This window comes from Sebastes fasciatus, chromosome 14, assembly GCF_043250625.1.
Source record: "Sebastes fasciatus isolate fSebFas1 chromosome 14, fSebFas1.pri, whole genome shotgun sequence".
NCBI lineage: Eukaryota > Metazoa > Chordata > Actinopteri > Perciformes > Sebastidae > Sebastes > Sebastes fasciatus.
The window spans coordinates 467,299-490,413 of record NC_133808.1 but is presented as its reverse complement, the minus strand read 5'-3'; the positions used below and the strand labels follow the sequence as shown (position 1 = coordinate 490,413).

Below are 23,115 nucleotides of genomic sequence, written 5' to 3'. Positions count from 1 at the left end.
CCCCGCCTATAGGACCGTTCACTGCTGGTCAGACCAATCAGACGCCATCCTTCAGGATTGTTTTGATCACGTGGACTGGGAGATGTTCAGGACCGCAAACGACAGCATCAGTGGCTTCACAGACACAGTCACCAGCTTCATCAGGACATGCACGGAGGACGTAGTCCCCACAAAAACTATAAAGACCAAACCAAATCAAAAGCCCTGGATAAACTGTGATGTCCGTGCAGCCCTCAATGCACAGAACACAGCCTTCACCTCAGGCTCACCAGACGACTACAAACATTCACGTTACTCTTTAAGGACAGTAATCAAACAGGCAAAGAGGGACTACAGACAACGGATGGAGTCCAAGCTCACTTCCAACAACCCAAGGCACTTGTGGCAAGGACTCCAAACCATGACGGACTTTAAAGGACCCAGACAACAGATCACAAACACAGCACCCAACCTCCCAGACGAACTCAATCATTTTTACACCAGGTTTGACTCCTCTGTCAGACCCTGTGTCATGTCCTGCCCCACCCCCACCCCTGTAGACAATCAGAACCCCCCCTTACCACCACTACCATCCTACACTGACACCCCCCTTCCCTCTACCCCCACCTCAGCTGAAAACCTGGATTGCCCACCACCTCCACACCCCATCTCCATGACTGCTGCAGAACAGGACCGTCCCCTCTCCATCACAGAGGCTGATGTTCGCCGGACCCTCCTGCGTATTCACCCACGCAAGGCGGCTGGCCCAGACGGCATTCCTGGACGCGTCCTGAAGACCTGCGCACACCAGTTGGCGGGGGTCTTCACAACAATCTTCAACCTGTCGCTCTCTCTCCGGACTGTCCCCACCTGCTTCAAATCCACCACCATCATCCCCATCCCCAAACAACAAAAAGTAACCAGCTTAAATGACTGGCGCCCCATAACCCTCACCCCCATAGCCCTCACACCCATAGCCCTCACACCCATAGCCCTCACACCCATAGCCCTCACCCCCATAACCCTCACCCCCATAGCCCTCACCCCCATAACCCTCACCCCCATAGCCCTCACCCCCATAGCCCTCACCCCCATAGCCAGCAAGTGTTTTGAGAAGCTGGTTAAATCCCTCATCTGCCCCATGCTTCCCCCCACACTCGACCCCTGCAATTTGCATACCGCCCAAACAGAGGCACAGAGGACGCCATCGCCCACGTCCTACACACCGCCCTATGGACACCTATGTGAGAATGCTGTTCGTGGATTACAGCTCAGCGTTCAACACCATAGTGCCCTCCAGACTCGTCAGTAAGCTCAAGGATCTGGGCCTGAACACACCACTGTGTGACTGGATCCTGGACTTTCTGACGGAACGCCCCAAGGTGGTGAGAAGTGACAACCTCACCTCCACTTCACTGACTCTCAGCACAGGAGCACCTCAGGGCTGTGTTCTCTGCCCCCTCCTGTAGTCCCTCTACACCCACGACTGTGTGGCAACAAGAGCTTCAAGCACCATCGTGAAGTTTGCGGACGACACATCAGTTGTGGGGTTGATTTCCCATGGCGACGAGACGGCTTACAGGGAGGAGGTGACCACCCTGGAACAGTGGTGTCAGAACAACCACCTCATCTCAAAGACCAAGGAGGTCATCGTGGATTACAGGAGGGGGGGTTGCACTCACCCCCCTGTCACCATCAACGGCACAGCGGTGGAGAGGGTGGACACCTTTAAATACCTGGGTGCCACTGTAGTCAGGAAGGCCCGACAGAGACTGGCTTCCCAGCAAAAAGCATTTCACACGATTGTACTTGTATAACCGGCGTGACAATAAACATCTTGAATCTTGAATCTTATTATCGCATTATTATCACGTTATTATCGTGTTAATTTTGACAGCCCTAGCTGAAATAAAACTGAACTTAAACTTATGCAAAAGAATAGCAGCCAAAGTATGATTTGATAAGCCTGATTACCTACAGATAAATCTGTGTCAGGGAATGAAAAAATGCCAACAGTAACTTTGTCTTTTCATTTATTAACATTCAACTCGAATGTTATCAGCTTTGAAACTTCCCTTGTCATAAGGAAATTTAGAAGTCACAACATTTTAGACACTTAGCTGAGGTCTTTAGTCACACTATTGTGACCAAAGGAGTGTCACTTTTTGGGGGAAAACTAAATATGAGAGAATGGTCCCGCTCTGCAGCCCTGCTCTAAGTGCAAATACCCTAAATTAGCATTGGAATATTTTTGGATAACTCAATCAGATTAAGATGCATTATAGCCTGTGTTAAGATGTGGGAATGCCCTCCACACTGTTTGTCCTCATTGACAGTTTCTAGGCGTGTATTAAAATTCTTCTTTGGCTTTCCCACACACACAAACAACGAGCATTCAGACCTCTGTCATCTTCACAAAGCACACGTTCTTCTCTGTCCTTTTTTGACCTTTAAAAGCCGACGTCCCCGGTTTGTCATTTGTTTCAGCGGGCCGGGCTCCTCTTCTTCCCTCCCAGGCTTCTTTCTCTGCCGTGCCTTGCTGTTTCACCACTGATTGTGCCTCCTTCATCTGTCACAGCCCTCTCGCTGTCTGAGAGGAACAGACAGTGATGGATGCTAATCACTTTGCCTGTGTGCCCATCCACCCCACCACCTAGTCAACAAGCCCAACCCAGGCTTCCCCCTTCCAGCCTATGAATAAATGAGCCGCTCTCCTCATTTCCAACACTGTTAGTAATGTATCTGCACCCTATTATTGTTGAGCTCAGACAGTGTTTGTTGTATTTCACATGAACAATAATGCACACATAAAAGCTGCAGTAGGCAGTATATTTTTGGCATCATCGGGCAAAAATGCCATAATAACCTTTCAGCATATTGTAATTCAAGTGTTCTGAGAGAAAACTAGACTTCTGCTCCTCCTCATGGCTCTGTTTTCAGGCTTTAGAACATCTAGCCCGTGATGGGAGACTTTGACCAATCACAGGGCATTTCAGAGAGAGAGCGTTCCTATTGGCTGTTCATTCAATGAAGGCAGCTGTCAATCACTCACAAACTGATCAAACGATCAAACTAGGCAGCGCTGATCAAAAAATAATTAATATTCTCTTACTGCAATGACTATTTCTCACTTAAACTTTCTTCAGAATCATCTTGTAGTGTACTGTTTAGCTGTAAAATGAGAAAGTTAACTCCGGCTGGTGGGCGGTGCTTGGTGTTTCCTTAAAGCTGCAGTGCGTAGAAATCCGGAAAACGCAAAATCCTGCATCCCCTCGAGCTGCTCTCTCCTCTCTCTCCTCTCTCCGCTCTCCCCTCTCTGTCCGAAGCCCCTACCCCCACACGAGAACGGGCATATGCACGCGCTTCATACGTGCTCGCTACATCTGAGGAGGCAACCGCAGCGAGCTACACATTACCTTCTAACGACATCAACAGTTACCATGGTAACATCATCTTCTAACGACATCAACAGTTACCATGGCTGAGTCACAGGTGAGAAAAATACTTTGTCACAGACCACATTTAGCTACCACGGACAACTTTGAACATATGACAACAGACAGTATTTATGCTTTGTGTAAAATAACGCTGGAGACCGACGTCAACAAAAGCTAAAGTATTGTAAGACTTTGCTGCATTTGAAGTGTTTCGTTTATAGACCGAATAAAAGCAATTGTTTATTTTCTAGACGAAATGACGAGCTAAACTTCAGAAACAATGTAGCCCAATGTTTTATTCAGTCTATAGCATAGCTAGCTGGCTAACGTTAGCCAACGGCCAGTTGCTTCTTCAAGTTTCAGTAATGCTATCTTTCTAACTTTACTGTTTTTAGTCTGTATAGATAACTTTACACATCTGAAAATAAATAAAACCATGACCATGTTATTCATAATGGAAATGGTAATTTTACATTTGTTACATATCTATTACTAACAGAGCACCGTCGAGTCAGATCCTGACTATGTCCTGGAGCAGCCGGCTACGAATGGACGAGGAAGAGGAAGAGGGCGAGGAAGAGGGCGAGCTTGTGGACGTGGACGTGGCAGAGGGTCTGGCCGGGGGAGAGGACAGAGTCAGCTTGAAGACCCTCTGGCTGAAGATGACTTCAGCAGAGTACAACAACTACAAGCTCGACAGATATCAGATGAACAGGTATCTCAAAATATAACATGTCCATAACATGTCCAACACATTCAGTGTTTGAGCCTGCAGCAGTGTCAGGAGCTTCTGGGGAGATGTCTGTTGAGGGATCCCAGCCTCATATTTGATCTAATGGTCAGCGCTCCTCCACCAGGTCCTCCTGGCCAGGACCCCAATCAACCTGAGGTGTGTCTGCATGAGGTGCAGGGAAATGCCCACTGACGTGGAAAGGAAGTGCTGTGGCCAGCCACCACAGAACTGCATTTCCCTGCTACCTCATGTGGACCTCTACATCCTCCATGAGGGTGTCCTTCGCCTGGCCAGGAGGATCTGGAACGACATTAGGGCTCAGCAGGACGTACCCAATCCCGGAGAGGACAACAGACAGTTCCGGTATGCTGCTTACCGGCAGTTTGTTGTGTGGCAGTATGGAGCCTTGGGGCGGGGTAACAGAACTGTAATTCCCAGCTGTTGTGTGTGGAGGATTAGGGACAGATATCCTGACCCCCACCACCAATATGTGGGCTTTATCCCACACAGGCTCTGAAACAACCCCCCCGCCACCCCTCCTGTGTGATGTGATATTTTTGTAGAGTATTTACATTTTACTTATTGTTATTCTTGCCATTGTTTTTGTAAAAATAAATCCATTGAAGGATGACCACCTGCTTTTTTTGTTCATGACTGCCAGTGTCAATACCATGCAGTAAAGAAATTCAGCTCACTTGGGTAACACTTTTATTACATTCAAAAATATAGATGACAATCCCAAACATTCACAACACACCACAAAAAAAGTTTAAAAAAAGGTAAATTAAAAAATAAGTACACCATCTTTCAGTGGGGCTAGGCCTATAGAACATGTCTGACCCATGGTCAGTATTTTTGAGTGGCGGCCATAGTAGGGGTGTAGGTGGGGTCGACTCAGGTGAGGTGTCGCAGGGGTCACATCTTCTCCTATGGTCGGCTGCTCACTTAGGTAGTCCTTGGCCCTGCGAATGAACAAAGAATAGCATGTTAGAATTTTGAAATCAGTTGTTTAGTTTTGACTATAACGTCACACATGTAGGCCATATATATATATATAGGCTATAATATTTTTTAAAAGGCTGCTGTAATGCATATATAATAACTTATTTAGCATGCAACTCTATGCTGGTCTTTTGTTGGTTGAGAAGTTTCTTACTCTGCCTCTCATGCTATAGTACCATATTATTTCAATGACAATATGTCAATGCGTCTCTTTTTGTGTGTCAATGCGTGATGTCTTTACATTATCATAAATGATACCTTTCATATAACATCTCTGTAGTCGTCAAAAAGCTGCTTGTAATTAACAAAATCTATATGCAACCTTTATCAACTAAAATCAGAATCAGTGTAATGAGAAACTATGTTGTGAAGGCTGCAAGGGTTAGTGTGAAAACATGCAATTTGGGTTTCTGAAGAAGGGATGTTGAATGAGGCCCACTGAAAGAACTTCTATACCTTGTCGTCGACTGACTTGTGTGTGCAGTAGCTCCTCTGTGGTTGGAGGTGGAATACCACATAGCACACCATACTGCCGCGGGTCATCAGGCCTCTGGCGTCTCACACACGGCATGCCTCTGTCTGCTGTGGTGCGGCTACGGAGGATGGCCCTCTAGAGGTCAGGAATGTAGCCATAGTCCTTGTCGACCTTCATTGTGTACAGGCTCCACTTCCGCGACTTCTTGTTGTACAGCTTCCGGTATCTGACATAATGAAATTAGCATATGACCGAAACAGGAAAAGATGGTTATTGAAAAATGAATTTGTGATAAATTTGCAAAACTGCTGCCTGTGCAAGGGCAACATTCATTATAATTATTCATGTATAAATTTGACCTTATATTATAAAACTAATATACTTCCGTTTTAGTGGGTATACTGTTGTCAATTTTAAGAACTTACTCAATGGAGCCATCAGCTTTTCTCTGCACTGGTCGGTGGACATGATGATTATAATCCAAACCAGCAAGTAGGGTGCGAGCTGAATAGACGGGCGGGGTGAAACTGAATCTCTTGCTGGCATACATCAGTATGTGGTTGTGAAAGGACTCAAGTTCTGCTGTAGACCTAAACAGTAAAAAACAAGTGTTAGATCTTTTATGTTGTCATTAGTCATTAGTTGATACATATAGTCACAATCAGTGGTGGACAGTAAAAAAATAAAAAGGACTTTGATCAAGTCACTGCATGATTTACAATCATCTGTATTTTAGAGATTTTTCAAAAAGGGACCCACTCTCTGCATGATCTTTCCCAAGATTTACTCACTTTTTTCTTCCCTATGTGGGTTTATAGGGAGTAAGCCAGGAGCTTCCTTTGTTTGAGTTAAATACTTGTGAACATAAACATTACATGTAAAACCCATGCCCACATACCTAAATCCCAGGTACTTCACTACTTCACCCAGCCAGCGTGCATTTAGCACTATCTCAATGAGTGCTCTGTGTGCCACAGATCCCTTCTCTATCCATTCCTTGTCCCTGTTGTCCGACAAGGGTCCATGGTGACAGGCGCCAAGAGCCCACTCGTGTTCTCCTGTGACGTGATGGAGTAGGCCAGCCCACATGTCCTAAGAGAACAATAACGCATCAGCAATGATCCGACACATTACGCTGAAATGATGTCTGCAGCTGTGAAATATTTCTGGCTCCACAAGTGTAGCAATATAAATAACAGTTCATATAGTACTTACAAAGAAGTCGTCATAGGTTGCCAACATTTTGGCACAAAACCAAAAGTGGTTGCACACATCCTTGCTCCAAATGAGTAAAATGGAGCACCCCTTCTGCTGGCTCGCCTGACCACAGAATGAAATGCAAAAACAATCAAAGAAAATTATTGGTGTAAGCAAGTTTTGTGACGAAGTGACAATGAGTTCAAATGAAATACATTCCATAATATTACCTGGTGGATCTTCTTTCCAAGGTTTTTCGATCCGTGCCACATGTCAAGGGTATGGCGAACTCCCCATGACTTGTATATGCCCTTGGCTGTATGAACAGTGAACAAAAGACATTTGTAAGTACAGACATCTGCACGACTCCTGCACAAGTCAACACACATATTAAAAATGAATAACAAACTAAAAACCTATATACGTACTAAAGAGTGCAGCTATCTGGCTATGAGCATCAGTACATATTTCGCTCAAATTTCCTATTTACTGACGAAGTGTGTCAAAAGTCCGGATGAAGGCTTCCTTCTCCATGATGACACTGTTCCGCGCCGTTTCACGTTTGTCCACTGTCACCATGGAGATGATGTCTTTAGAGTCATTCTCCATCACACTATATGTGCAGTACTGTGCACAGAATCCAGGGCTGTCCATCCGACCATCTCCTTTTAAAACAAAACATAAATAATAATTTCAGAAATTGGAACACACTTTTTTTATGATTCACTCTAGTGGATATGATACTGACCACTTCCGGTTGTACAACAACCGGTATTTGTCAGTATCATATCCACAAATCTATGTCAAAATAGAACTTTCCCAGGGCCACGACACTGGCTTTGGGCTTTAGCTGGGAAATAACTAATCCTCGCTTTTCTTCCCAGAACTGTTTTATGGTGTCCACACAGTAGGTGTCCTGTATTTTGAAAAATGTGGACCTTCCCACCATCCCCATGTTCATAAATTTGAACAGTAATGCCACTTTCGCATAGTTGTTTCCAGAGAGGAGGATATTGACAGCCAACATGAAGTCCCCTATCAGCATCCCATACTTGAGAGCGGACTGTGAACTCGAACGCCACACAATATGACCAAAGGGAAACGTCTAGAAAAAAAAGAAGTGACAGAAAGCAAAATGGGTTTTATTGTGCATATCAAAGCTTAGTGCGGTGCTGCATATATTTTGCACTATACAACACATAATATGGGCAAAAAGTACCACACACTCCAAAGTCATGAAGTACATATATTTTCCAAAAATGGCTGTTCCTGGCTGGTGTCAGCTCAATGTACAAGATTCTTCACAGCCTTGCCCAATTCCCACCAAGGCAGTTTGTAACAGTTTGTGATGCAGCAATTACGATTTGCTGCTTACATTGTTAAAACATTTTAAAAGACAACATAATATCAATACTGTAAAATAAATACTCACCCACTCAATGATGGCAGCTGTGGCCCTGGATTTGACCGTCACCTGAAAGGGTCCATGGGCCTGGCACGCTGCATTGGTAACAGGGTCCTTGGCGGTACACATGGGGATGGGCAGCAGAAGGTACTCAGCCAGCAGCTTCAAGTTTAGATGATAGGCAATAGAAGCTGGCTGGCCAATGACCTCATCTTCTCTCTGGGGCTGGAGCTTTTCTGGCATCTCAGGTGCATCTGTGAGAGTGGGACCGACGTCTGAAGAGTCATGCACAGTGTCCTCCATACTTATGGCTGGAAGTGCATCCAAGCGAATGCTCGTAGAGGGGAGGGCACCACCAGTTCTGTTGGGAAAATATTATGAATCACAAAAAAAGCACTGTGAAATGGATACATAATTTCAGACATGTAGGACACCTGTTATGTAATCACATTCCTTGCACTCACTGAATGTGAACATAAGCTATAGGCCCCTCCCGTGACACAAAAAAAAAAAGAAAATGGATAGATAGATAATTACACACCACAGTGACTTACCGGACACAAAGGGAAGATGTAATCAGCATCACTGTCGTCATCACTGTCGACTTCCCTGGTCTCCTCCTCCTCCTCCAAAGATGAGACAGACTCTGTCTCAGTCAATGCTATAGACAGGATCAAATTATTTAGTAATATTATCTTGCACCAATATACAAAGGGGCACATGCTCAAAATATAAAGAGGAAATTCAAAAACAGATGAACTTACATGGAATTCTGAATGTCGTTGAACTCCTCTACATTGATGCGGTCAGCATTCAAATCAAGTGATGTCATACTAAGCACAATGAAATAATAAGAGAATAAGATCACATTACTGCTCATCACAAACTCTGAGACCAGAATATAACCACCAAGAATGCAAGATATAACTCATGCTACCATAATTAGTAACCTGTATGAGTAACGCTACTCATACAGGTTACTGTATGAGTAACACTACTGTATGAGTAACGCTACTCATACAGGTTACTGTATGAGTAACGTTACTGTATGAGTAGCGTTACTGCTACTCATACAGTAACCTGTATGAGTAGCGTTACTGTATGAGTAACGCTACTGTATGAGTAACGCTACTGTTACTCATACAGTAACCTGTATGAGTAACGCTACTCATACAGGTTACTGTATGAGTAACACTACTGTATGAGTAACGCTACTCATACAGGTTACTGTATGAGTAACACTACTGTATGAGTAACGTTACTGTATGAGTAACGTTACTGTATGAGTAACGTTACTGTATGAGTAACACTACTCACACAGGTTACTGTATCGAGTACTACTGACTGTGATGTGTCGTTATATAGCGGCAATTCTATGGGAATTACCGTCCGTTCTTTCTCTTAGTAAACTTATGGGTCTATAAAGCCCTTTGAGATGACAGACTGTGATTCAAGGATCTAGCTACAGTAGCTACATAAACATAAACATGGACTTGAATTAGCCGCAGCAAGCCTCGGGCTACGGTTAGCAGAAGGCTAACGTACATTCAACCTGGCTACTCATCGCCTGCTTTCACGGCAAAGCTACCTACAAACAAATCAGTACAAAACATTTAGATATTACAGGAAAACGAAGTTAGTAGCTGTACCTGTCCAGGAGAAGAACTGCAAGCTCGGAATCCAACGTGAGGCCGATGCTGTCCCGGAGATCTCTCCACCGCTGAAACGCTTCGCCGATATTGACACGCGTTTTATTCCGCTTATTGTCGGACTCTCTTTTGGACTGTCTTTTTGAAAGTCTTGTCTTTCTTTTTTTGGGTTGTTTTGAGGTGTAGGCAGTTGCTGCCAATGCTGGAATAGCAAGCTTTCCAGTAGGTTGTTCCGCCATTGACCGAGGCTTTCACTATCTGCAGAGACCAGACGTGAACGCGCATCTCCTTTTGTGGAACAGCCAATAGGAACGCTCTCTCTGAAATGCCCTGTGATTGGTCAAAGTCTGCCGTCACGGGCAAGATTTTCTAAAGCCTGTAAACAGAGCCATGAGGAGGTGCAGAGGTGTAGTTTTCTCTCAGATCACTTGAATTACAATATGCTGAAAGGTTATTATGGAATTTTTGCCAAATTATTCCAAAATATTGTTGCCTACTGCCACTTTAACTGATCTCAACATGGCTGCTGGGTCACAAACTTTCTCATTTAACAGCTAAACAGTACACTACTATGGCTGTGACGATTCACTCAGCTCACGATAAGATAAGATACGATACACGATATTGGGTTCACGATCTCGATACGATATTATAACAATAATTTTAACAAAACTTGAATGATGAAAATATATGACTGAAAAAATAGACTTTTATTAAAAGACATAAAACGCAAAACAATGCTGTTGTTTGCCATTTGTTATGGTATCAGTCCTTCCTCCTGTCTTCTGTCTTCTGTCCTGCTCCTATACTTTATGAAGATAATAAATTAATAACACGGAGGCTCCGTAGTCTGCAGCCTCGTCAATAACAGCTTCACGTCTTCCGTTCCTCAGTTCACAATAAACTCCCCGGACACAAACACTGAAACACGGCTTACTAGAGGAACTAAAGTCATTCACAGCTCAACTAAATAAGTTTACAGTTAGCTGTTAGCCGCCGAGCTAACGCGCTGTTAGCCGCCGAGCTAATGCGCTCTGCTTGTGTAAACATAGCGGGGGAGGATGACAGACTGATCTCTGATCAGCTGTTCACTGACTGCGCTGTGTGTGTAGGCCTATGAAAGGAGGCTGGGTCACGGGCGGACATGGCTCTCGGGGTATGACACACGCGCAGTGTACCTGAAGCTGCGGCCGTGCGTTGCGATTGGTTCAATTTCGGCAAGGGCAGACCAGATTTGAGTGCGCATGTGTTGTACCCCAAAGAAGTGACGCGTACTCAGCCTCCTTCTATAGGCCTTGCAGAGCAGCAGGAAGAGGCAGGAAGAGGCTGCAGCTCTAGCCCTGGTACGTAGTACCTGTTATGCCCTGATATCGCCATTCAGTTTTTCGTCTCAACGATGCATATCATCACGTTTTTATCGCCATATTTCGTGGCACGATATTTCGTCACACCCCTATACACAACAAGATGATTCTGAAAACATTTGAGTTGAGAAATAGTCATTACAGTAACAGAATATTGATTCATATTTGATTAGCGCTGTCTAGTTTGACCGTTTGATCAGAGTTTGTGAGTGATTGACAGCTGCTCAGAGATGGCAAGGCTCCAGCTCGGCTCTGATTGGTTGTCTTCCTCCGGACTGTGAAATCTTGCAGATGCCGTTAGGAGCACCGGAGGACACTGGATATATGTATGGAATGATTATATAAAAACAACTTTTCTTTGTCATATTTGCTCAAATTCTACCCACTGCTGCTTTAAAATATGTAAAACAAACAATAAATATATGTATATTCCTACTTTTTCTAAACCATTACTTCAAACTAAAAATCCCCAAATCTTGTTTTTTTGGTAGCTTTCTCTCTGATGTGAAATACAAAATGAGCTTTCCCTGTCCTCTAATCTGCTCTGCTATTCATAAAGTGTTGATAAAGTGCAGGAAATGAAACACTTTACAGTCAGAGATATATCCATAGAAATAGATCATTCTGTGACCCAGAAGCAGTTCTTTTCTTTGCTAAAAGATGAGGTGCTGCAGAGGAGAGGTCTCTTGGTAAAGCTACCTCAAAATAACCACTTTGATCTCGGCAGAGCTCGTGTCGTGTTTGTTTGCACAGATGGCTTTGTTGTATTTATTGCTGTGGTTTGTTGCTCTCCATAATCGCTTGAAATATTTGTGGCCGGGTGGCTGATTGAAATTTATGTTGCACAAACTATTAGAAAGGCATCCAATTGCTTTTGTAACATCATTTTTGGATTATTTGGTTAAAGTACATGATTTCTGATGTGGCATGCAGTATTCTAAATGTATTTCTGACATGTTTAATTTAACATTAGCTTTGTGGTTTGCTGATATTACATTCTGGCAAAATCCCGAAGAGAAGCGAGCCAATACACTCCTAAACAATGGGCTGTGCTTGACGAGTGCTTCTCTGCAGTACTGCTTTGGAATTCAGAAAAAAACGTCTTCAGTAATAAGCTGCTGCTGGATTTCTGTGTCTGGAAACATTTGAAGCAATTAAATATATATATATATGAATACAACCCATATGCTAGTATGTGAAGGACATCAACCCTCTCAGAATGAGGACTGGATGCTATGGTCTTCCAGAGACTTGCTGGGATTTCTTTTCTTTTCTTTTTTTCTATGAAAGCGTGCTGTGTCTAAGACTACCAAGTGTCATGCAACTACATTTGTGTTCTCAGTCTTGAAGATAAAAAGAATAGTCCTGAGTGGCGGTGAGTTCCCAGGCTTTTAACCTTTTTATTTGTTTTGGGTTGCCTATCATTTGAACCAAATTATTTAAAAAAAAATGTACAGCTCACGCTTCAAAACTCATAAAATCAATGTTCATTTGTGAAAATAATCTTGCTTAACAAAAGGTGTAAGTATCATAAACGTTTGTTTGCCACAGAGTTTATTTTCTACAATAACCTAAAAGCTAATGGAACAATCCCTTCGGCTTTCTGTCAAAGGAACCAGGGCGATGCTAACTTACTAAAATATATCATCCCTAGAACGCTCTGTCTTGTTCTCTCCAACCAACAATCCAAACTTCAAAGATATTCACTTTACCACCACATAAGACAATTAAAGCAGCAAATACTCACAATTAAGAAACCAAAATATTTCACATTTTTGCTGTAACAATAACTTGGCTTGATAACTTGCATGACTGCATTCCAACATAGACAGTTAATGACTAAATTGATAATAAACTGGCAAAACAAGGCTTGTCATCATTGAAGGCCATCTCAATGCAGTGACATATCAGAATGAGATTCTGCAGCCAGTGGCGATCCCATATCTCCACAATCTGGGACCTAACTTCATCCTCCAAGATGACAATGCTCGCCCCCACAGAGCCAGGGTTATCACAGACCACCTCCACAATGTGGGAGTAGAGAGAATGGAACGGCCTGCCAAGAGTCCAGACCTCAACCCAATTCAACACTTGTGGGATCAGCTTGGGCGTACTGTACGTGTTAGAGTGACCAACACAACCACGCTGGCTGACCTGCAACCAATCCTGGTTGAGGAATGGAACGCCATCCCACAGCAACGTGTGATCAGGTTGGTGACCAGCATGAGGAGGAGGTGCCAGGCTGTTGTGGCTGCGTATGGATCTTCCACCGCTACTGAGGCTCCTGACGGTGTATTAAATGAATAAAGGGTAAAATAGACAATATGTCTTGTTTGTTCCTTGTTACTGATAGAGAGTTCAATCATCCTGTTAGAATCCCCGAGCGGTCATGGAGGAAATGAGGATCAGTCCACAACTGGATGGCATTTCAGCATAGAAGCATTTATTTTTCCCTTCACACCCGTCACACATGTTGCCTCCACCGTAGTATTCCCCCCAAATGGACCCAAACTCATGGGTTTTATACTCCCCTCAATTGGCCCATACCATTTTCCCCAAACACAACACCACACCAACATACAAAAACATCCACATTTATGTACATAAATCCATCCCCCACATATAAATCCTCTTAACAAATACATACACACCCAACTATCCTCAATAAACATCCATAAACACTACCCCTTCACAAATACACACAAAACAGTCCCGCCGAACTCCCCTCCACCCACTTCCCACTGGTTTCGCCCTCCCGGAACTATTAATAGGGCGCGAGTCCCCGGGGATCTCTTTCACCCGCGCACCTTGGGAGACGGAAACCGGAAGTAGTAAGTTTGGCATGTTATTGACTGTTTTAATTAATTAATACCTCCGTGTGTTCATTAAGTATATTCAATAATCCATATGTATAGTATTTATAGTTACACATACTATATTACTCCCGTAACGGCGAGCCGTCGTTACATTTCCTCCCCTCCTCTCCACAGTACAGTACCTCAATTTTCATGTACTCTGGAGAGACAGTCTGCTACCAGGTTGGCCTTTCCTGCCCGGTACTGGACTGTGAAGTCGTAGGGTTGCAGGGACAGGTACCACCCTGTGATACGTGTATTCGAGTCCTTCATCCGGTTCAGCCACTGCAGAGCCCGATGATCCGTCTCAAGGCAGAAGTGACGTCCCAGCAGGTAGTACCTCAGTGAATCAATGGCCCACTTCATGGCTAGACACTCCTTCTCCACTGTGGAGTACCTTGTCTCCCGGTCCAGGAGTTTGCGGCTCAGGAACAATACAGGACGCCTCTCCCCCTCAGCCTCCTGTAGCAGCACTGCTCCAAGGCCGACACCAGAAGCATCCGTCTGCAGTGTGAATGGCTGAGAGAAGTCAGGAGTGTGTAGAACAGACTCACTTGTGATGGCACTCTTGAGATCCTTGAAGGCCCTGTCACACTCTTCATTCCATCTCACTCTGTTTGGGGCTGAGGCCTTGGTGAGGTCAGTAAGGACAGCTGCCCTCTCAGAAAGGTGGGGGATGAACTTGCTGTACCAACCCACCAGCCCCATAAAGGCACGCACCTTCTTCTTGGTGGTGGGCACCGGATACGAGTGGATGGCATCCACCTTCCCCACTCGAGGCTTGACCACCCCTTGTCCAACGACATGGCCCAGGTACTCCACCTGTTCCCGTGCAAAAGCACACTTGTTTGGATTGATGGTTAGCCCGGCTGTCTTGATCAGGTGGAGGACCCGTTGCAGGTGAGCCATATGTTCCTCCCATGTCTGGCTGAAGATGACAACATCATCCAAGTAGGCGGCTGCAAACTGTGGCACCTCCCTCAACACTTGGTCCATGAGTCGTTGGAAGGTTGCTGGCGCCCCATGGAGACCAAACGGCATCACCCTGAACTGAAACATGCCATAGGGCGTCTTGAATGCTGTCAGCTCCCTGGACTCAGGTGCCAGGGCCAGCTGCCAGTACCCCTTACTCAGGTCAAGCGTGGTGATGAACGTGGACCTCCCAACTCTTTCCAGCAACTCATCGATGCGGGGCATTGGGTAGGTTTCAAACTTTGAGACTGCATTGAGGTACCTGAAGTCAATACAGAACCTCAGTGAGCCATCTTTTTTAGGTACCAACACAACAGGACTGCACCACTCACTGGTTGATGTCTCAATTATTCCCAGCTGCAACATCAGTTCAATCTCCTTCTTGAACTCTGGTACCAAACATTCAGGGATCCTATAGCTCTTCCGGCGGGGAGCAGCCTCTCCCTTCAGATGGACCTTGTGCTGGACCAGAGTTGTGAAGCCAGGTTTTTCTTGGAAAAGCTCTGGATCCAGCAAGGCTTTTATCTCCCTCTGCTGGGCTGGCTGGAGATGGGACACATCCGCTGAAGTCGGCTCAGAGTTGGTGGGGAACGACTGCTCTCTGTTTTCCTCCTCATCGAGAGCACGGATGAAGAGTTGCTGCTGGGCAGGTTGCTGGATCGGCAGTGAAGGCACCTGAAACTCCTTCAACAGGTTCACGTGAAAACACTGATGTTTCTTCAATCTGTCAGGCATGTGTAGTTCATAGGTTACCTTACCCTGGCGCTTGGTGACTTGGTAAGGTCCCTGCCATTTGGCTAACAGCTTACAGTCACTGGTTGGGAGCAACAGCATCACCTGCTGCCCTGGATGAAATATCCTGTCTCTGGCCTTTCTGTCATACCAGGTCTTCTGGTTGGCTTGCGCCGTCCTCATGTGCTCCTGTGCTAGAGCCGTCATCTGTTCCAGCCTCTCTCTCATCTTCACGACATAGGCAACAACATTCTCCTGATCTGCAATTGGATTCTCCCAGTGCTCTCTCAGGAGGTCCAGTGGCCCCCTCACCTGGCGACCATAGAGAAGCTCGAAGGGCGAAAATCCCGTTGAAGCCTGTGGCACCTCCCGGTAGGCAAACAGCAGGTATGGCAGCCATTGGTCCCAATCAGAGCCTGTGTGGGAGACAAACTTTCGCAGCATGTTCTTAAGTGTTTGATTGAATCTTTCCACCAGGCCGTCCGTCTGGGGGTGGTATGGGGTGGTCTTAATACCCTTCACACCTAACAACTGATAAACTTGCTGCAGTAGTTTGGACAGGAAGTTTGTCCCACAGTCTGTCAGGACCTCTCTAGGTATGCCTACCCTTGAAAATAGCTGTATAAGACAGTTGGCAACCTGCCTGGCTTTAACAGACCTGAGGGGAAAGACTTCTGGGTAACGGGTGGTATAATCACAAATTACCAAGATGTACCGATTTCCTGAAGAACTTTTCTCAAGGGGCCCCACTACATACATGCCTATTCGGTCAAATGGTGTATCAATAATGGGCAGTGACTGAAGCTGGGCTCGGGCTACACCCTTAGATGAAGTTAGCTGACACGTCTCACATGAAGCGCAAAAATTCTTAACCCGGGTGTACATGCCCGGCCAAACGAATCTCCTGCCAATCCTGCTGAGGGTTTTTTGAAATGCTAGGTGACCCGCCCAGGGGATAGAATGCCCTAGTTCCATGACTTTCTGTGTAAGGCTCTGTGGCAAAGCTAAGGCTTCATCCTTTCCCTGACGCTGGTAGAGAATGCCCCTCTTAACCACATAGCTAGCATCAGCTAAACAGTCTACCTTTCCCTGTTTCTCACCTTCGACCTCTGTCACCTTGTCAAACCAGGATTTTAGCGTTGGATCAGCTCGCTGTATTGCTGCTATGTCGGGGGGAATGTGAAAATCTAAAGGATGGCTGGGCTTAGGTACTCCCTCAAACTCTTCCCTGGCCGTAGCCAAAACCTTTTCCCTCCTTCTCTGAGCTCTGGACTTCAGCTGCTTGACTGGACCTGCCTCCAACTCAACCTGGTAAAATGGTAACTCCTCAAGTGTATTTCTTGCCTTCTGTGCTCTAGTTGTGACCACGTTACATGCTTTAACTGCCGGTTGGAGCTGTAACTGCTGCTCAACCTCCTGAACTGGTGCCTCAACAGTGCCCTCTACATGTCCCTCACTGGTAACTTGCTTCTTACCTTTTGCCTGCTCAATCAAATCTAACAGTGTGGGGACATCCTGGCCAAGGATAACAGGATATGGTAGTCTGGGCACTAACGCTACTGGCAGGAGGTAAGTCTGGCCACCAACCGTAAGATAAACCTCAGCTGTGGGGTACTTTTTCTCATCACCGTGTACACAACTAATATTGGCAGTGGTCTCACTCCACAGTTCTCTAGGAACTATGCTGGACAGCACCACAGACTGAAACTGCCAGAGTCTAAGAGGGCCTTCTCACACTGACCATTCACTAACACCGGTGTTGTGAGCGCTTCTGCCTGCACAGAGACTGGGTTAGCGGGTCTGGGTACTGTACACAAAAGGGAAGGCTTACTCTGTCTGGTTGCGGGGCATGTATACTGAGTGTGACCTAAGGCATTACACTGATAGCAGCGGATGTCCTGCTTAGAGCTGGAAAAGGGCTTGTTACTGTTAGGTTTACTGGGAGGGAACTGCCTAGCATTGTTCTGAGGCCTAAACTGAGTTTGACCACCCCTTTCACCCCCATTGGACTTACTGCGCCCGGTGAAGTAGCTGTCCCGGCCGAAGGTGGTTCTTCTGCTCCCAGTTCTGGCTGACAGGAAAACCTCTGCAAACCGGGCGGCATCTTCTGCAGACTTTGGGTCTCGTTCACGGATCCAGACCTCCAACTCCGGGTCCACCATCCTCAAAAACTGCTCCAGAATCATCAGCTCGGCCATGTCTTTCACCGTAGAGCTCTGTGGTTTGATCCATTTGTTAAACATGTCCTTCAGTCGAACATACAGTTCACGTGGGGTCTCTCCTTGATCAATGTTCAGTGCACTAAACCGCCTTCTATAGGTGTCGGCTGTGATCTCATATTTAGCTAGAATAGCCTCTTTAACCTTTTCATACTCTTCAGAGTCTGTGATGTCCATGAGAACATAGGCACTACGTGCCTTACCTGTGAGCAGAGGAACAAGATGAATGGCCCACTCCTCTTTTGGCCAACGGCAGACAGTGGCCATTCTTTCAAACGTTGTCAGAAAGTGTTCGATGTCATCCTCCGGAGTGAGTGGTATCAACTTAGGGTCTCTATGCATGTGTCGCACCCTCTGTGGTGGTGGCGACCACTCCCGCTGACTGGACTGGCCGGCCATCACCTCCGGTTCTTCCCCGTCTGCACCATCAACACTTTCATAGCGCTCCCCTCTGCTGTCATATTCATCTCTCATCTCTGTCACCTGTGTTTGAATCCGTTGGAACTGGTGTTGCATGCTCCTCCATCTCTGCTCTTGGCGCATGGACTCTTTTTCCAACTGCTGATCTCTGGATGTTTGGGAGCGGACCAGAGACTTCATCATGCCAGTCAGCTCCTCCAGCTTATCAGGATTTCCACCAGCCGCTGCCCCCTGCTGGTCAGCTGAAGTACCTGCTTCCCCACTGCATGGCTCCTCCTGAGGATCTTTCTTTGTGCCTCTAGTCATCATGCTCTCCTCAATATGTTGTCCGGCCTTTTCTTCTGACACCACTTGTTAGAATCCCCGAGCGGTCATGGAGGAAATGAGGATCAGTCCACAACTGGATGGCATTTCAGCATAGAAGCATTTATTTTTCCCTTCACACCCGTCACACATGTTGCCTCCACCGTAGTATTCCCCCCAAATGGACCCAAACTCATGGGTTTTATACTCCCCTCAATTGGCCCATACCATTTTCCCAAACACAACACCACACCAACATACAAAAACATCCACATTTATGTACATAAATCCATCCCCCACATATAAATCCTCTTAACAAATACATACACACCCAACTATCCTCAATAAACATCCATAAACACTACCCCTTCACAAATACACACAAAACAGTCCCGCCGAACTCCCCTCCACCCACTTCCCACTGGTTTCGCCCTCCCGGAACTATTAATAGGGCGCGAGTCCCCGGGGATCTCTTTCACCCGCGCACCTTGGGAGACGGAAACCGGAAGTAGTAAGTTTGGCATGTTATTGACTGTTTTAATTAATTAATACCTCCGTGTGTTCATTAAGTATATTCAATAATCCATATGTATAGTATTTATAGTTACACATACTATATTACTCCCGTAACGGCGAGCCGTCGTTACACATCCAATCCACCAAACAACTCAAAACAAGAGTCAACACCAACATGAGAATACACTGTTTACCATTGGAAGAGCATTTTGGAACATTTTTCTTGGGCGCTCCCCACATAATCAGCTGTGCTGCTCATCCCACAAATGCATGATCCTTACAAGTTGGACACCATTGTGAAGGTAAATAAACAGGCTTTCCAACGATGTAAAATACAATGACAATTAGCATTGTAACAACAGAGAAATAATCAACCAAACACAAGTTTCAGAACTATGTTTCTCCAGTTTATTTCCTACATAAGCCAGAACCAGAGGGACATGCTAATCAAAAATAGTTTAAAAATATAATTTTTCTCTGTTTCTTTCCTTTCCTTTGGAGAAACTAATGTCAACAAAAGTCTCCAAAACAGATCCCAGACACATTTCTGGAATACTTCACGGAAAAAATGACTGGTCTACACTAGGAGGAAGGAGGCCGACAGTAGGAGGGAGGAGGCCCACAGTAGGAGGGAAGAGGCCCACAGTAGGAGGGAAGAGGCCCACACTGGGAGGGAGGAGGCCCACACTAGGAGGGAAGAGGCCCACAGTAGGAGGGAGGAGGCCCACAGTAGGAGGGAAGAGGCCCACACTAGGAGGGAGAAGGCGTACAATAAGAGGGAGGAGGCCCGCAGTAGGAGGGAGGAGGCGTACAGTAAGAGGGAGGAGGCCCGCAGTAAGAGGGAGGAGGCCCGCAGTAGGAGAGAGGAGGCCCGCAGTAGGGGGGAGGAGGCGTACAGTAAGAGGGAGGAGGCCCGCAGTAGGAGGGAGGAGGCCCGCAGTAGGAGGGAGGAGGCCCGCAGTAGGTGCGGGGAAAAAAAACTAATCACCTAAATATTGCAAGTTTTTTTTAATGATTTGTTTAATTAATTTTTGTAAGCCTGAATCAATATAATTGTGTCATCTGAGTCTATGCGGAGGTAGAAGGAAGTTACAGCTTTAATTGTTGTAGTCTGAATAACGTGACGTCATATCCGTTTCATGAAAAACAAAGCTGAAGCCAGAAAGCAGAAAACGGCGGAGGGTCCGAGATCTGCGGGGATAGTTAGTTAGTTCTTTAGATAGTTCTTTAGATAGTTAGTTAGTTCTTTAGATAGTTAGTTAGTTAGTTCACAACCAGACATGTACCCTCTGATTTTAAATCCAAAGTATGGTTAATACTTCACATGCAGTAAAATATGGAAACACTTTGAGTTGTACACATTGCAGGAAAAGCAGAGCTGGAACTGGCTAAAGCTACATGCTAACTCTGCCATGGGTAGATATCGTATTGCAATTGAGACTTTTGAACTTTACAGCACTCTAGAGTTCTTGGTAATGTTTGGATCACACGAGTCTGAACCAATCCTACGCAGCCACCACTGAAATGGGATTGTACAACAGTGGAGGCTGAGGAGGTTACTCCTCTATTTTTGAGAGGGAAGAGGGAGATCAAAATTTAAAAAAGAGTAATTGGTTGAAATGTATCACTACCAAATCTCAGTATCATTTATCAAATATTTTTGACTCATCTTTGGAAAAAAAATCCATTATTTAAATCCTAATTAAAATGCTTCAACAGCGCTCAGACTACAACAATAAAAGCACTAACTTCCTTTTACCTCCGCATAGACTCAAATGAAGCAAATATATCGATTCTGTCATTAAATCAATTTGGAAATCGTAAAAATAAATTGTGATAAATAGATGAATCGATTTTCGATCAGTTTCTCTGTATCACCTACCACATGCCCACCACCAATGTCACCAAGTCATGCTGACTTTAAGTTATATGTTGCCGTTTCTGTTGTCAAGTGTTCTGGGATGACTTTGATTGATAAGCACGTTTAAATAGCAGCTCAACTGAACAGCCCAGCAGGAAGGTTAGATATGTACAAGGGCACAAAATCTATTTTTTTCAGCTTTCTGACACAGGTACTGTACACTGTTAGTGGGACTTTTACAGTCCTCTTTACAGACTGTGGCAAGGTTATCTGGAGTGTGATAAATACTGCATATCATAATGAATAATGTAGTTGGCCGACCTACAGTATGTGTAATGCACAATATATATGCAAGAGAGAACAATTTGTTTCCAAGTGAGCGCTTGATGACTCGCTCAACATTGGAACAATATTTTTCACTTAGTTTAAATGCTCTTACTCTGCCCCACAGAGAGTTTGAGCCCCATGTATGACTGACCTCTGAGTTGAACTACTGAATCAAGATGAGCGGGAAGAAGTCTGAAGATGTGTTTTGTTTGCTTAGTTACCCTCAAGGCTATTTCCTGTCACAGCTACTCTGTACACTGACAGAGAAGGATAGCCCCTTGGCAGATTGTTTTGGCCACTGGCCCACGCATGCATTGAACTTTAAAGTTGGCACGAGGTCTGCCTTCCTTTGTGTGACTGGAATCACTCCAGTGAAGTTCAGTTCACATGAGTCTTTTATGTAAGGCTGGGTAGGAATATACTGAAGCTGATAATATGAGCGTCTCAACATCATCATTTAAATCATGGCAGTAAGTCCATGACAGTGTTATTTCTAGCTAAACCCTTTAATTAGGGCTGTTTTGAATGTCATTATTTTTACATTTGAAGCTGCTGCTGAAGTTTTCGAATGAAACCTCAAACTTCTGTCATATTTTATGACGTCATCAACCTGTTGTTATTGTGATTATGTACTGTAAAGGTAATTTATGGTGCTGTTAAATTCCTGCAAGAGCATACGGGTGTGTGCCTCCCTTTGTGTACGATAACTGGGAGAGCAAACCGTTTTTTGACTGTAGTGAAAATGTTGTTTTTGAAAGGCTAAACGTCAACAAATATGGATTGAAGCAGAATTAGGGCTGTCAGGCATGTTTAGAGGGCCCAGTTTCAAAGATAGTAAGTAAAGTGAAGGTACTGGTATCATATGAAACTACAAACACCTATGGAATTCATTGGTACCAACCATGTCATGTGGCGAAGGAGGCTAAATAATGTTCCAAACTGACGCTATATTTTGGCGAGGAAAACTGTCATGTCCATTTTCAAAGGGGTCCCTTGACCTCTGACCTCCAGATCAGTGAATGTAAATGGGTTCTATGGGTACCCACGAGTCTCCCCTTTACAGACATGCCCACTTTATGATAATCACATGCAGTTTGGGGCAAGTCATAGTCAAGTCAGCACACTGACACACTGACAGCTGTTGTTGCCTGTTGGGCTGCAGTTTGCCATGTTATGATTGGAGCATATTGTTTTATGCTAAATGCAGTACCTGTGAGGGTTTCTGGATCAATATCTGTCATTGTTTTGTGTTGTTGATTGATTTACAATAATAAATATATACATACATTTGCATAAAGCAGCATATTTACCCACTCCCATGTTGATAAGAGGATTAAATACTTAATTTACGATTAATCACAATTAACTATGGTCATGCTGTTTTTTTTTTAACTGCAATATTCAATAAAATAATACTTCAACAAACCTTTATTGACACAAGTATAAAATCAGAATTATAAAGCTGGGAGTTTGTTGCAGAAGAGTGCTGCAAAGGAATGCTCGGAGTGGAGATGAGAGTATTTTCAGGACGTTATCCTCACAGTCAGGAAGCAGGGATTGACCAGGGTAGATCCCCCGTGGTGCTGGACTGGCAACTGGGCCCCAGAGACATGTGGGGAAATAGAGAGATTTTGAATAAAAGACAGGCAAAGTAGCAGCAGCCTAAGTA

At 45.0% G+C, this 23,115-nt stretch overlaps 1 protein-coding gene across 15 annotated transcripts in view; it reads left to right on the top strand.

Annotated features, from left to right (window-relative positions):
• The window catches only part of gulp1a (GULP PTB domain containing engulfment adaptor 1a), a 167,642-nt gene that overhangs the window by 29,106 nt on the left and 115,421 nt on the right, over positions 1 to 23,115 (top strand). The window contains exon 2 of one of the 15 annotated variants that reach the window (XM_074658081.1): positions 19,779 to 19,903. The exons of 13 other annotated variants lie outside the window; for them this stretch is intronic. The gene's annotated coding sequence lies outside the window, so the exon portion shown is untranslated. Of the gene's footprint in view, positions 1 to 19,759; positions 19,904 to 23,115 lie in introns of all 15 variants that reach the window. One more of the 15 variants, XM_074658079.1, reaches the window with a different exon arrangement.